This window comes from Polypterus senegalus, chromosome 6 (assembly GCF_016835505.1).
Source record: "Polypterus senegalus isolate Bchr_013 chromosome 6, ASM1683550v1, whole genome shotgun sequence".
Taxonomy (NCBI): domain Eukaryota; kingdom Metazoa; phylum Chordata; class Cladistia; order Polypteriformes; family Polypteridae; genus Polypterus; species Polypterus senegalus.
The window spans coordinates 17,874,300-17,887,850 of record NC_053159.1 but is presented as its reverse complement, the minus strand read 5'-3'; the positions used below and the strand labels follow the sequence as shown (position 1 = coordinate 17,887,850).

Below are 13,551 nucleotides of genomic sequence, written 5' to 3'. Positions count from 1 at the left end.
AGAAGTTTACAGAAGGTGAGAAAGGGACTGGGGAGCCTACACCAGACGTTCTTCCAACACGTCCTCCAGCTGCACAGGAGAGCCACCAACAATGCTTTATCCCACTGCTGCTCAGAGCCCTGAAATATTGGGACCACATGTGAAACAGTAGCCCAGATTTCTACTGCTTCTCTCCACTACAATGCCAGGAATCAAATATGACATCCTGTGCCATCACCTCCCTGGCACAGCCCCTCAGAGCACTGAACCACAGCAGTGCCATGGAAAAGATTTAGATAGCAGCATTGGAAAAGCTGAAGATGAAAACAAAACACGTGACACCCCCTAATTGTTGAGTGTCAGCCCAGGTGTCCGCCAGGCTGGGGTTCAAATTCACATTTTAGTTGTTTCTTCTTCTTTTATTCATGAGTTATATTTCTTCATCGTTTGCATTATTCATTGTTTTTGATCGTGTCTATGTATATACGCTGCCTTTGATATGTCCCATGTGTTCTGTGGGTGGTTCCTTCAAGAGGCGGGTCCACCTGCCAATCACTGCCAGGAACTACCCTCCATCCTATAAATATGGAGAGCCTCCCACAATTCCTGGTGGTTTATTTCAAATGGACTAGGGCGTCAGGAGTCCAATGTGACATTGTGTGCCATCACCACCCTGGCAAAGCCCCTCAGAGCACTGAACACACCAGTGGCGTCGTGGAAAAGCTTCAGATGATAACAAAACACGCTATACCACCTAATTGTTAAACCGTTTTAGGTCTGTTTTGTTCATTTTTGTTTCTTTTATTTATGTTAGTGTTAGTTTTGTTGATCACTTGTATTATTCCTTATCGTTGATTGTGTCAATGTAAGTTCCATGTGTTTTGTGGGAGGGGCCACCTGCCATTCATTACCAGAACCTACCGTCCACTTTACAAATTCAGGGGGTCTTCCAAAGTTCTGTTCATTTTGAATGCACTAATGAGTCTTGGTGAGTTCTTGTGTTTTTGCTGCGTCCAGTGATCTACTGAATTGTTTTCCTCTGCTCTGTTGTTTGACTTTGCCTTCAGATTCTGTTTATGGACTTGGTTTGCTTGGATTGCCTTGCATTTTTAGGCAACTCCATTTTGCCATTGTGCTCTTCAGAGCTTCATCGTATTATAGAGTACTAGCCAGCCCGTGGCGTACCATATGAGGCATAATCAGGCCGGTTTTTTAATGATTTTTAAGCACAGGGAGAAAATTAACATTTGAAAAATCGGTAATGTAATAAATCAGCGAGAAAAGCAACAAACCAACACACAATCGTCCGTGACTGAAAACTGGCGGACCGCCATCGCTCATGTGCCCACCTCCAATTCGTCACTTGAGTCGTTGTCATCTTTGCACAGTCCAGATGCACCTGTGACTCACGTAGACTTTCCGTGTTCCTGCAGGAGCACCTAAGAAGACGCATGTTTCTCACGGATGCAAATTGCTGTATGTAGCATGTAAAACAGCTTGCTATGGTGCACGCAGTTGTGCGTCGTAACCGAAAACTCGGTTTTTAAACACTGCTTACTTCATTGTGTTTTAACCTTAGTTGTAAAGGACTGTTGTAAGGATCCAATGGGATACCCCTCGCAAACTGTTTTACACGCTGCATATGGCGATCCACCTCCGACGTGGCTCCTTCCTGCGTGCGCCATAGGTGTCTTACCTGTTGGAGGGTTAGTGAATCCACGCCCCTTCCGGCGTGTTTTCCATGGGTGTCTTGCCTTAGTGAATTATATATATATAGAGAGATATTTTGTAAAGAATAAAACCTTTTTATTTTTATGCAGTTTCTGTGTTTGCCCATTTGGCTAGCCAGGGTTTTGTAGGTATATTCCCCCTCTAGTGGCCACTATTGGAAGTGTGTTTGCAGCTTTTTGGGAGTTATGCGCTTTGGCATTTCAAGTCTTAACACCAATGGAGACAAGAAGAACGCATTTTAAAAATTCTAGTTCTACAATAGCACTTTGTTGGGTTCTCTGGATCCTTGTACTAACCTTACTCAACAAAGATCCATTCATTCTGGGATATGAAACTGGTTCTCTGGGATTTGACAAAGTAACTAATATGTGGGCAAAACACAAATCTTTAGTGCCGTGTTTCCCTACTGGTGGGATGCAGCCAACCTCAGATGAAATGTCACCCAACCTGATCAATGGTCATGCTCGATTCACAGCAGCAGCATTGCATTGCGTCTTGTATGATCATGATTGATTCACCAAGGATCAGCCCCCAAAATCACACTCCCCATTCTCAGGTGATTGTGCTAAACTCACAGAGGTGGACTGTGAACACGGAGGACATGCAGACACATTGGCATGTGAAAAATCGGGTCGTGACACCACAAAGGTTGGAAAACAGCTTTAGTGTATAGCAGGCAACCTAGCAGGATAAGAGATCCAGAAGAACTGAGCTTCACCTGAGTAATGGTGTGCAATGACAGTCCTGCTATTTCTGGCTATTTCCTGGCATTTCACAAATCTATTATCTATTTAAGGCTATTTATGGAATCTGTTATGGATCTGAATAGGGGGTTCTTTCTGGAACCTTCATGTGGATGGTACTTTGGAGATACTGAAATGGTTCTCCTATAGCCTCACACCCAAGAACTTCTCTGGCAACTTTACTTTTAAGAGTGTGCAGCTACAAAACAAACTGGAATGTTACCATCAGTCACCTTCATGCCATAGCTGTGCACAATAAAAGACCCCAAGGACAGACAAATACTGAGCCTGTACAGACTGAGCTGCCACAATATGGCAGTAGAAACTGCTCACCATCATCAAACATGGAGGAGTAGGCAGGACAAACGGCTGAGCAGTGCGACTTATGACAGGTGGAAGATGAAGAACACTTCCTTCTGCAATACCCCACATACAGGGCAGTGAAGGACTCCGGCTTTACCACATTGACAGAACTGATCCCAGAGCTTCCAGCACTGAACAACACAAGCAAACTGGCCATTCTTCTGGGGAAGGTGCCCAGACAGCAGACAAACCAGAAGGGTACATTGCTGTCTGGCAGAGACTGAGAGAAGAAAACAAAGTGGGGCCAGAATAGGATGAATCATCTATTTATGTAGGCATTTATTTTTTGATTTTATTTATATTAGGGGGCTCTGCCATCTGCTTGTTTCACTTGCCAACCACCAGGGGTAGGCACTAGGCATCAGGGCACTCCTCTGTTAGAGACGTGATTGTATTTAAAGAGAGGGTGCATAGAAGAGTGTGCAGGGCACAGGAGGAAGATGATTTGGTCCTCAGTTCAGGGCCATCTTAACATATAGGCACGCTGGGCAGTTACCCGGGGGCCCCACGACCATAGAGAACCCATGCTAATCTATGTATGTTGTGAGCTGGTGTGAATAAATAAATACTATAGTATACTAAACTATAAATATGTGCTATTGTGTTACAAGGGGACATTGGCATTCGCCTCTGATTTAGTATCACGGTCACCTCTGAAGCCTCACGTGCAGGTATGTGTACGGATCTCACACACTACATCACGTAAGAGCGTATCAGTTAACGTCACTTCAACTCAATTCTCTGCAAAGAAATTTCACAAATGGTTTTGTTGAACACTTCATTAATAATAAATAATTCATAGATATTTCCTACTGTGCCGTCTCCGTCTGTATGGTTTACCAATTGAGTATCATTTATATATTTTTCAAGGCTCATGTTATATTGTTCAAACGTTTGTGTTGATTAATCTTTGCTCTACAGCATGTTATTTAATGTTTAAACACTGATTTTGTTGGAAGTACCAATACAATAAATATATGTTTAATTTTATCGACCATTTACAATTTTATTCTTGTGAGTGGTTGTGTAGGTATACTGTAGGGGTCTCAGTGTACTGCTTTTCCCGGGGGTCCTATAATGCTATTAAGAGGACCCTGCCTTAGTTACTGTATTATTGGTAGAAAAATCAGTTCTTGAGTATTTCGCTACAACTGTCTATTTTGGACACTAATGAATAATAAAACATAGTAAAAAAGTACAAGTAAATTACACGAAAGCCTCATCAGAACCAATATTATGAATGACTTTATCCTCTAACTTGCATTCTATAAACGTTGCTTTTTTTGCATTTCTGTTTGCGTATTGTTCTGGACCCGGGTTCGCTTCCCGAGTCCTCCCTGCATGGAGTTTGCATGTTCTCCCCGTGTCTGTGTGGGTTTCCTCCGGGTGCTCCGGTTTCCTCCCACAGCCCAAAGACATGCAGGCTAGGTGCATTGGCGATCCTAAATTGTTCCTAGTGTGTGCTTGGTGTGTGTGTGTGCCCTGTGGTGGGCTGGCGCCCTGCCCGAGGTTTGTTTCCTGCCTTGCACCCTGTATTGCCTTGCAGACCCCCGTGACCCTATAGTTAGAATATAGTGGGTTGGATAAGGGATGGATATTGTTCTGGATATTTTTCTCTTTTTTTCATTGATTGAACGATTCTCTTTGTTCTTGATTTTTATTCAGTGCAGCTCTGTTTTTGTTCATTTTCTTTTCTGATGTTTTTTTTATCAGCACTTGCTGCCCTTTTCTACCACATACTAAAAGTCACCATTCTTGAATAGAGCATGTGCTTTTCTGCCCTGCCATCACAACCGACCGAGTTGAAGGGCGAGTTAGCACTGTGAGTGTCACGGGGTGGGATGGAGAGAGGATGTGCGCAGTACGAGTAACGATTGGGCGAGCAGTGTGGAGGGGCGTGGCCAAGGCTGAGTAACGCGGACAGAACGGATAACTTTTTTAATATAATACTGTAGAGATACTTATGTATAAGTGATGGTAAAAGGGTGCTAATGTGTCTCAGGACTCATCTGATGGTAATTTCACTCCAGGTCGAGGGTTAGTGCTGTCACCTAACGCCTCCACTTTCCTTTTGCCTTTAGATTGGAAGATCGACAGCCTAAGGAGCAGTGGCCTTACTGCCGGTTCCAGCGACATAATCTCACGCGATCCTAAACGAGCCGCCACCAGCACACTGGATTAGTCAGTGGACTTGCGTCTGGAAAGACGTATAACAATGGCATCAATCACTGATTTCTTTTGTGAAAACTTATTAAAGAAACACTATACAGCAGGGGTCTCCAACCGTTTTTCCCCTGAGAGCTACTTTTACAAAATGAAAATGGCCGAAAGCTACTTATGTTTTCTAACATTTCTTCTCATAGCTTATTTCAACCCAAACAAACTGAATAAGCTTGTTTTTCCTGAACATTTACAAAATGTTGGTGTCCACAAGTCACATTTTGCGTTAAAACATCACAAAACAAAATATTTAGTTCACCTGCAAGTGCATGTTGTATGTATGTATGCATTTTCTAGTGTATCTCACACTATTGAATTAAAAAATGAATGCTGTCAAAACAAAACAATGCAATTCCAAATACACAGATATGACTTATTCATTTGTCATTTTGTTACATGTCACTGTGTCACTTCACACGAGTATTCACATTTCCAGTTGCAGGTATGATTCTTCTCACTCACTCGCCAGCTACAAGTCGTGTTCTTTAAACTCCGCTTAGCTAGCGAACGAGAGAACAATTGAATTCAACTTTGTTTGATATTTAAAATAAAGTGTTACTTAGGTCTTGATGAGTTTGAATCCGGATATTCTCTTAAGTGTATGCCACATTGAAAAGATGAATTGCAATTCAGATTGTGGATCGTGATATGATTTTTTGGAAGGATCGTCCGTCCCTAATTTGACTAATCAAGCTTTCAAATTTATGTAATATTCATTGAGCCACTTGGAAAGGGTTGGCGAATTACCGGTAGCTCGCGAGCGACGTGTTGGAGACCCCTGCTATACCGGGTTCACCTGTGGTGCCTCAACCCTTCATTTTGTATCTCTATTTTCATTTACAATATATGCTGTATATACAGATCCTTTTTAATTACTGTTATTGTTACCCTTTTACATTACTCATTATCTTATATTCCCTTTATGTTTTGAGCCAGAGCACTAAAACTGTGTCTCCTTTGGCAAAACATGATAATTGTCATGATAATAAGGTTCCTTTGAAATTAATTAAATTAAACCGTAGATGAGACACACACACAAACACATTCAGAGGATTGATGTGCAAGTATTTGTGTGAAAGACCCACACTGACCACTAGGGGCAGAAGTGTATGGTGAACATCTCTTTTGAATAAATTATCATAACGATTCATGGTGGCTCCAAAATCCGTACTAACCCCTGCTCTCTCTTCTGTTCTTTTTCCGGTTTTCTGGGGTGGCGACCTGCGCCACCACCACCTGATCAAAGCACAGTGATGTCCCTACATTGATGGATTAAAGGCCAGAAGTCCATATGACGGTCACCATCAAGTCCTTCCATGAGAACCCTGAATACAAGGAGGACTGATCATTGATGTTAGGTAGAATGCCTAGAGGGGGTTGGGTGGTCTCGTGGCCTCAGAGCCCCTGCAGATTTGATTTTTTTCTCCAGTCGTCTTGAGTTTTTTTTTGTTTTGTTTTGTTTTTCTGTCCTCCCTGGCCATTGGGCCTTACATTTATTCTGTGTTAATTGGTGTTGTCTTATTTTAATTCTTACTTTGTCCTTTTTTCTCTTTCTTCATCATGTAAAGCACTTTGAGCTAAATTATTTGTATGAAAATAATAATCAATCAATCAATCAATCAATCAACATTTATTTATATAGCACATATTCATACAAAAAAATGTAGCTCAAAGTGCTTTACAAAATGAATAGAAAAATAGAAGACACAATAAAAAATAAACATAAGTCAACATTAATTAACATAGAATAAGAGTAAGGTCCGATGGCCAGGGTGGACAGAAAAAACAAAAAAAAAAACTCCAAAGGCTGGGGAAAAGAGACCGCCCAGTCCCCTCTGGTTAGCACTAACGCTGTTTATTCCAAGTATGCATCTCTGCAGTTAGACTACCATCTCCCACTGGAGCCATCTCCGCTTACTTGGATCTCCAGGATGAAGGCTTCAGGCTGCAGAGATCACACTTGGATTTTAAGGGCTGTTGTGTAGGTAGTGGTGTGAAAGACTCACACTGACCACTAGGCGGCAGAAGTGTATGGGTGAACATCTCTTAGCACTAATGTTGTTTATTCCAGGTATGCATCTCTGCAGTTAGACTACCATCTCCCACTGGAGCCATCTTCGCTTACTTGGATCTCCAGGATGAAGGCTTCAGGCTGCAGAGATCCATACTTGGATGTTAAGGGCTGCTGTGTAGGTAGTGGTGTGAAAGACTCACACTGACCACTAGGCGGCAGAAGTGTATGGGTGAACATCTCTTAGCACTAATGTTGTTTATTCCAGGTATGCATCTCTGCAGTTAGACTACCATCTCCCACTGGAGCCATCTTCGCTTACTTGGATCTCCAGGATGAAGGCTTCAGGCTGCAGAGATCCATACTTGGATTTTAAGAGCTGCTGTGCAGGTATTTGTGTGAAAGAACCACACCGACCACTAGGGGGCAGCAGTGTATTGGTGGGGCAGGATGGAGTCATCTCAGCATTACTGTAGTTTATTCCCAGTACTCGTAAGTGTCTCTGCAGGCTGGAGCCTCCACCCTGGAGCACCAAGTACCTGGAGTTGACGTACTGGACAGTCGTCATTATTTACGTCAGATGAATCATAATCACTCTTAAAAGCAATGTAACTGCCAAGAGCTCTGGAGGTCTGCAGCTCGACTCTACTGGCGCCCATTATGGACTTGGATTTGTAGGGCTGCAGTGCCGGCATTTGTGTGACATACCCACACTGAACACTAGGGGGCAGAAGTGTCCTGTCGGGACAGGATGACTCTGTTGCTTCACTCGGCATCTTTTGGCCTGTCTTTAAAAACGCCGACTAGTTGACTAATTCAAGGTCCGAATTCCCATTCAGAACGGCACTGGCTTGGTGGAAAGGCGGAGTGGCGTGGAAGGCGTGATTTTAGTGGCGGCGTGTTTGCCCTGATCCGTTTTGTTGACAACGCGACTTTGTTCCCAGCGGCAACAGCGGCGACAATTCGTCCTTTGACTCGATTACCTGGAACAGGGAAACAATGAATACGTGGTGAAGTGAATGTAACCGGCGTCCCAAACACAAGGGACTTTCCCTCAGGCGACAGAATGTGCACGCAGAGAGCCGATCAACGACCCAGGCGCGTCTCTTGGAGCAGATTCGTTGGGCATTTGTTCACCTTCATTTTTATACAGCGCCCTTTATTCGCCGTCTCATTTCGAAAGCAGTTTGGTATGTAGAGAACATCCATTGATGTGCGAGTTCAGATTAAGTGACTCGATTAAAGACTCGTTCACTATAAACCCTCTTAGCCTCTTAAAACAATGCTTTAAATGGCCCTTCCCTGGGGGGTTTGATTCCTCGTCGCTCCATTTCTTGACAAAGAACCACTTCATTCAGGGAAAGAGCACCTTGAATATGAAATCGGTTATTTGGACTTTGAAACGGGTTCCTATGTGAACAAATCAGAAATCTAGCAAGATACAAACAAACAGAAAACCCGAGCGCGGCCTGTGGGAGTCAATTAAAAAAAGAACAAATCAGGAATCCATTGGGACTTCACAAATCTGTTATCCATGCCTGGCCATTTGTGGAACCTGCTATGGATTTAAACTAAAAGGTTCTTTTTGGAATCTTCTTGTGGATGGTCGTTTTTGGGGACTGAGTATGGCATCACTGTGAAGAGCCAATTTGGCACTTTTATTTTTAACAGTGCATGCAATTGCTTTCATGTAAACTAAACTTTTATATTCAAAGAGGATGATGAAGGCTATGATAATTATGAATTAGCAGCTCTCTCCTTTTTGGATCATGCATGTATTAACTCTTTCAAACTATACCTAATCATTTAAGAATCACAGAGTCTAATATGACAGCATCAGGTCCAGACCTAAGTGGGATACTGAATATGGACACAGACCAGGCTAGTTAAGAAGTTTCAATCAACCTAAAACCTAAGTAGCACTCCCATATGGGCATCACATGTGATCCATATGGGACCCCTCATACTGTGCACCCAAGGACCATAAGGGGCCCATATGAGTAAATATTGCTACATGTGTACTGGGAGTGAGAAAGAAAAAAACAAAACAGGACAATTTGGAGGTCTCCAAGGACTATGTTGGGAACCCCTGGTCTAGATAACATGTGTCTAAGCTTAAAGCAATCATGAAATATTAGCTTACACTTTTATCCAAAGGGACTTACAACATTCAATACAATTGGTTACATTTTTTGGTTTTCCAACTAGAGCGCAGTCAGGCAAAGTGACTTGCTTGTGGTCACATATGCTGTGGGATTTCAATCTTCAACCTCAGGGTGTGAAGTCCAAAGCATCGACCACACTGTCAGTCTTAAACCATGAATTTATTAAAAGAACATCAGCATGTGTGACCCCTTAACCCAGGTAGGAAGCCCATAAAGGCACCAAATTTGTTTCATATGAGCCAAAATGCAACTCCCATATCAGTGTCCAACATAGGGCCCGTTAAATTGTGCACCCATTTTTTACAACGTAACTTTTTGAGTTTGGGGGTCCCCAGGGATTCTTTTAAAATTAGGAACTTGTTGGAGTTTCACTAATCAGTTTTCATCTGTTCAAGGTTAATTGTGCAATCCGTGAGATGTCTAAAGTGAAGATACTTTCAGGAACCTTCATATGGGTGCTTTTTTTTATGGACCCAAAATGGTTCCTTTGTGGCGTCACTCTGACAAACCATTTGGCGCCTTTGGATTCATTTCGTGGTGACTGTTGATCTTAACTGCGCGTTTCTTTCAAAATTAAACATAAAAATGCTGTGTCGAAAGGGGATTACATTTTTTGGATGAGGTGGGTTCAGCACCAACGAGCATACCTAAAACTGCAGTCATATACCAATACTGTGTCTGGATATGGATTTGAACCCCAGTTGTAGCACTGTCTTTGTAGAATTTTCACCTACTCGCCTTCTATGTGTGTTGTCTCATCGCCCACCCCAAATCCTTGCAGCATTCGGTTAATCGGCATATTCAGATGATCCGTGCATGAATGAGAGAGTGTGCGGGAGCGGAGCTGTGATGCACTGGCGCTCAGGCAGATGTCGGGTCCTGCCTCGTGTCCAGTCTAAGGGGCTATAAACTCGATTAAGCAGGTTTGAAAATGGATGAGTGGATTTCGATAACGATGATATTGATATGCTCAGAAAAGGCTGTGAACATCAAAAGCCGATTACTCCAGGTAGCTAAGGCTGCCAGTTGCTAATTTTGCAGTTGATGCTTTTAAACATCCATCCATTTATCCATCTTTCAAATCAACTTCATCGAGGGTAGGGTGGCGGGGAGGGTGGGGTCTATCCCGGCAAGCATAGGGCACAAGGCAGGAACAACCCAGTGCGACAGTTCATCTCAAGCTAGACACACACACAAGTTACAAATTATCATCGCCAATCTATGACCTGCGTGTCCTTGGACTTTAACAGGAAACCGATGCACTAAGAAGAAACCGAAACAGACCTGCATGTGCGCACTTTGGTGGCACCGATCGCTGACTGTGCTACCGTGTCGCCTGCAACATAAACGTCTAATACACGTCGATAAGTAGTGAATTTTGGGAACACACATTGGCAAAAAAAGTCTGGGAACTCGCAACAGTGCCACGTCCAACTTCATCTCCCATACAATCCAAAGCGATTTTGTAATATGAATTACTTTAAAATCATAAGCGCTAAAACCAGACCCGCATTGTGCTGTAGAGCGCGCGACCCCTTAACTACATATAAACGGCGCCCCAAATTTATGGATCAGCTCAGGTTGTAATCGCTATTTCGATTTTTTTGGGATGAGGCCGCTCCGTGCCGCCTCCTGGCAAGATGCCTAAATCCATCCAAAGTCACCAACCAAGCCTAATTCCGACGTGCCTCCAAGTCCTCCGGACTCTTCACTCGTGTTTAAGACTGTCCCGTCAAGTTCGTGTCTCATATTTGGGCCAGTATAAATTTAAATGAACGTGTGTCCTGCGATAAAATGTCCTGCAACTCAGGGATGGTCCTCGACCTGTCTCGGATATTGCATTGATACGCTCTGGATCTCCAGGCATCTTTTAATTCACTGAGAAAAAGTGTAGAAAGTTGGGTGATAAAATCAGGTTAACGACAGACTACGACCCTGTTGTAAGTTACCGTATGTCGTCTAATATGAAGATCAGAAAAAAAAAAAAAAACCGCAGCCTTCAAATTCGCGTGTCCTGCAAATTGTACACCAGGGCGAGGCTCCTCAAGTTCAAGGTCACCGCACACATCGCCGTTCATGTAAGTACCGCAGACTTTACGGTGCCTGGGACCCCGAGCTTTCATTAACGACGCGCAAACAGTATTACCAGACTTCAGTGACAGGGTTTGGGGGATTCCAGTCAGTGTCCAGAACACCCGCCCCTTCAGTTACATAAACGTGACCCTTCTGTTGTACAATCACAGACATTACACAGAGGGTCGCCGTATAACTAATGGCGAGTGCCCTCCAGACACCATGGCTCAATTAGGTCATCGAGGTCTAATGCTGACTAGCCACTATGGACGACCAAGTGGAGTGGGCGACCTAACCACCCGAATGGGCTATAAAGGGACTTCGCCCGGCACTGCGGGAAGAGGAATTCCAACAACTTGGTCCCCTAATTAAATTAATTTTATATTTAAACTGCTCACAAATCAGATCTCTATCGACAAACTGTTGATACAGACATGCACCTTTGTCCAGTCAGATATTCTAAAAGCTGTTTTCTAAGTCAGCGTTTTTGCAACCCGAGTTTTCATAACAGTTTTAATCGCGCCCCCCTAACGTTTTTATGAAAGGAACCCACTAATACCAATTTGTTCTTTTTAAATTAATGATATATCATAGATGCATATTTTATTATACCTACTTAACTTTTATCGACATTTATCTAACTCTATATTTAGGCCTCGCAGTTAGGAGACCTGGGTTCGCTTCCCGGGTCCTCCCTCCGTGGAGTTCGCATGTTCTCCCCGTGTCTGCGTGGGTTTCCTCCGAGTGCTCCAGTTTCCTCCCACAGTCCAAAGACATGCTGGCGCCCTGCCCGGGGTTTCTTTCCTGCCTTGCGCCCTGTGTTGGCTGGGATTGGAACCAGCAGACCCCCCGTGACCCTGTTTTAGAATATAGCGGGCTGGATAATGGATGGATGGATAGTATCAGAATGTAGTTTAAGTTCATTTGTTTTGGTTTCAATCGATGTATTTTCCATATTTTTTATTCTTGTTTTCTTTTTTTCACATCTTCGCGCCCCCCTAGGCGCCCCACAGTTTGAGAACCACTGTTCTAAGTGATGGTGCATGCGAATCTTTCGTCCAAGCAGAGGCTCGAAGAGGTGCAGGACCTTTCAGACTCTTCGCTTAAAGACCTTCACTGTCGCAATGCAGAACATTTCTCAGGGATGGAGATTTGCAGCCAAGGGTTCAAGGCAGGAGCCGGCCGATGGCACATTGTGGGGGAGCCTCTAAAGGAAAACCATCAGAAGGTGGTCAAACTGAACCGACGTCAAAAGATATCTCAGGTGGCATCCCGTCCTCTTGCTGTGTGTTTTGAGATTTCTGTCAGTGTTGAAAATAATCAGACATTCGTTCATATGTGAAGACAAGCGTAATTATGCGTTACAAAAGGAGTCATTGTCCACTTGAACGGTTTCATTTTAACGCAGCCCTAACCTTCTAATCTCGTTGGACAATGCAACATATGAAAATTAATAAAGTTAAATAATTTCAAGACATGCTCGTTTATATACTTACGAAGAAACAGCACACTTTTAAAAAGTTCAATTTCCCGACCTCGGCATTGAAAGCACTTACCAGCTGTTCGGAGGTCTCCTCGCGGCTCTGTCTCTTTCCTATCTGATCGACTTTGAGTCAAGATCTTCAAGTTCTTTGGCTTCCTTCCTTTATTGTTTCTTGCTAAGTAACCAAGCATAGTATCGAAGGCTAGTAAATTAAACCATGCCCCTTTCTCCCCCCGCAATCCGTCACAATACCTATATACGGTACAAGCCATATCACTTCCACAAATCAGACAATGCGTTAAACAAACGCGTCGGCCGCTGCAAACAGACCTGATAGCTTTGCTTGGAAGCAGAGGGGTTGCCTCGGAGATCTTTGCCTTTTCGACCTCACCTGTGTAGCAGTACAACACCACATCTCGGATTTTTATACATCAGCTGGTTATGCACGAGTTTACGGGTTTTACCGGTTTTCTCTACGACACTGTGCTTATTAGAGAAAATGTACAGCGCGTAACTCCGTAGGTAATTCATATTTATAAATCTGTTATGAGACAATGCCCAGTGATGAGCGCTACATAAAAACAAACTCTGAGGAGAACTGAAGAATGGGCATATCATATTATATTCAATCTGGAATTAAAAATAAATCGGGAGTGGTCTCCCCTAGCCTTTCTGGCATACTCAGACATGGGGATAGATATTTGAGGAGTAAACCGCAAGACTATATTTTTTATATCATGTACATTAAAGAACCATCAACAACAAATCAAATTAATAATATAT

General features: G+C 43.2%; 1 protein-coding gene across 1 annotated transcript in view; it reads right to left on the bottom strand.

The window, feature by feature from the left end:
• The window catches only part of LOC120530814 (rootletin-like), a 133,467-nt gene extending 120,599 nt beyond the window's left edge, over nt 1–12,868 (bottom strand). The window contains exon 1 of the mRNA XM_039755448.1: nt 12,842–12,868. The gene's annotated coding sequence lies outside the window, so the exon portion shown is untranslated. The remainder of the gene's footprint in view (nt 1–12,841) is intronic.
• Between the last annotated feature and the right edge of the window lie 683 nt (nt 12,869–13,551).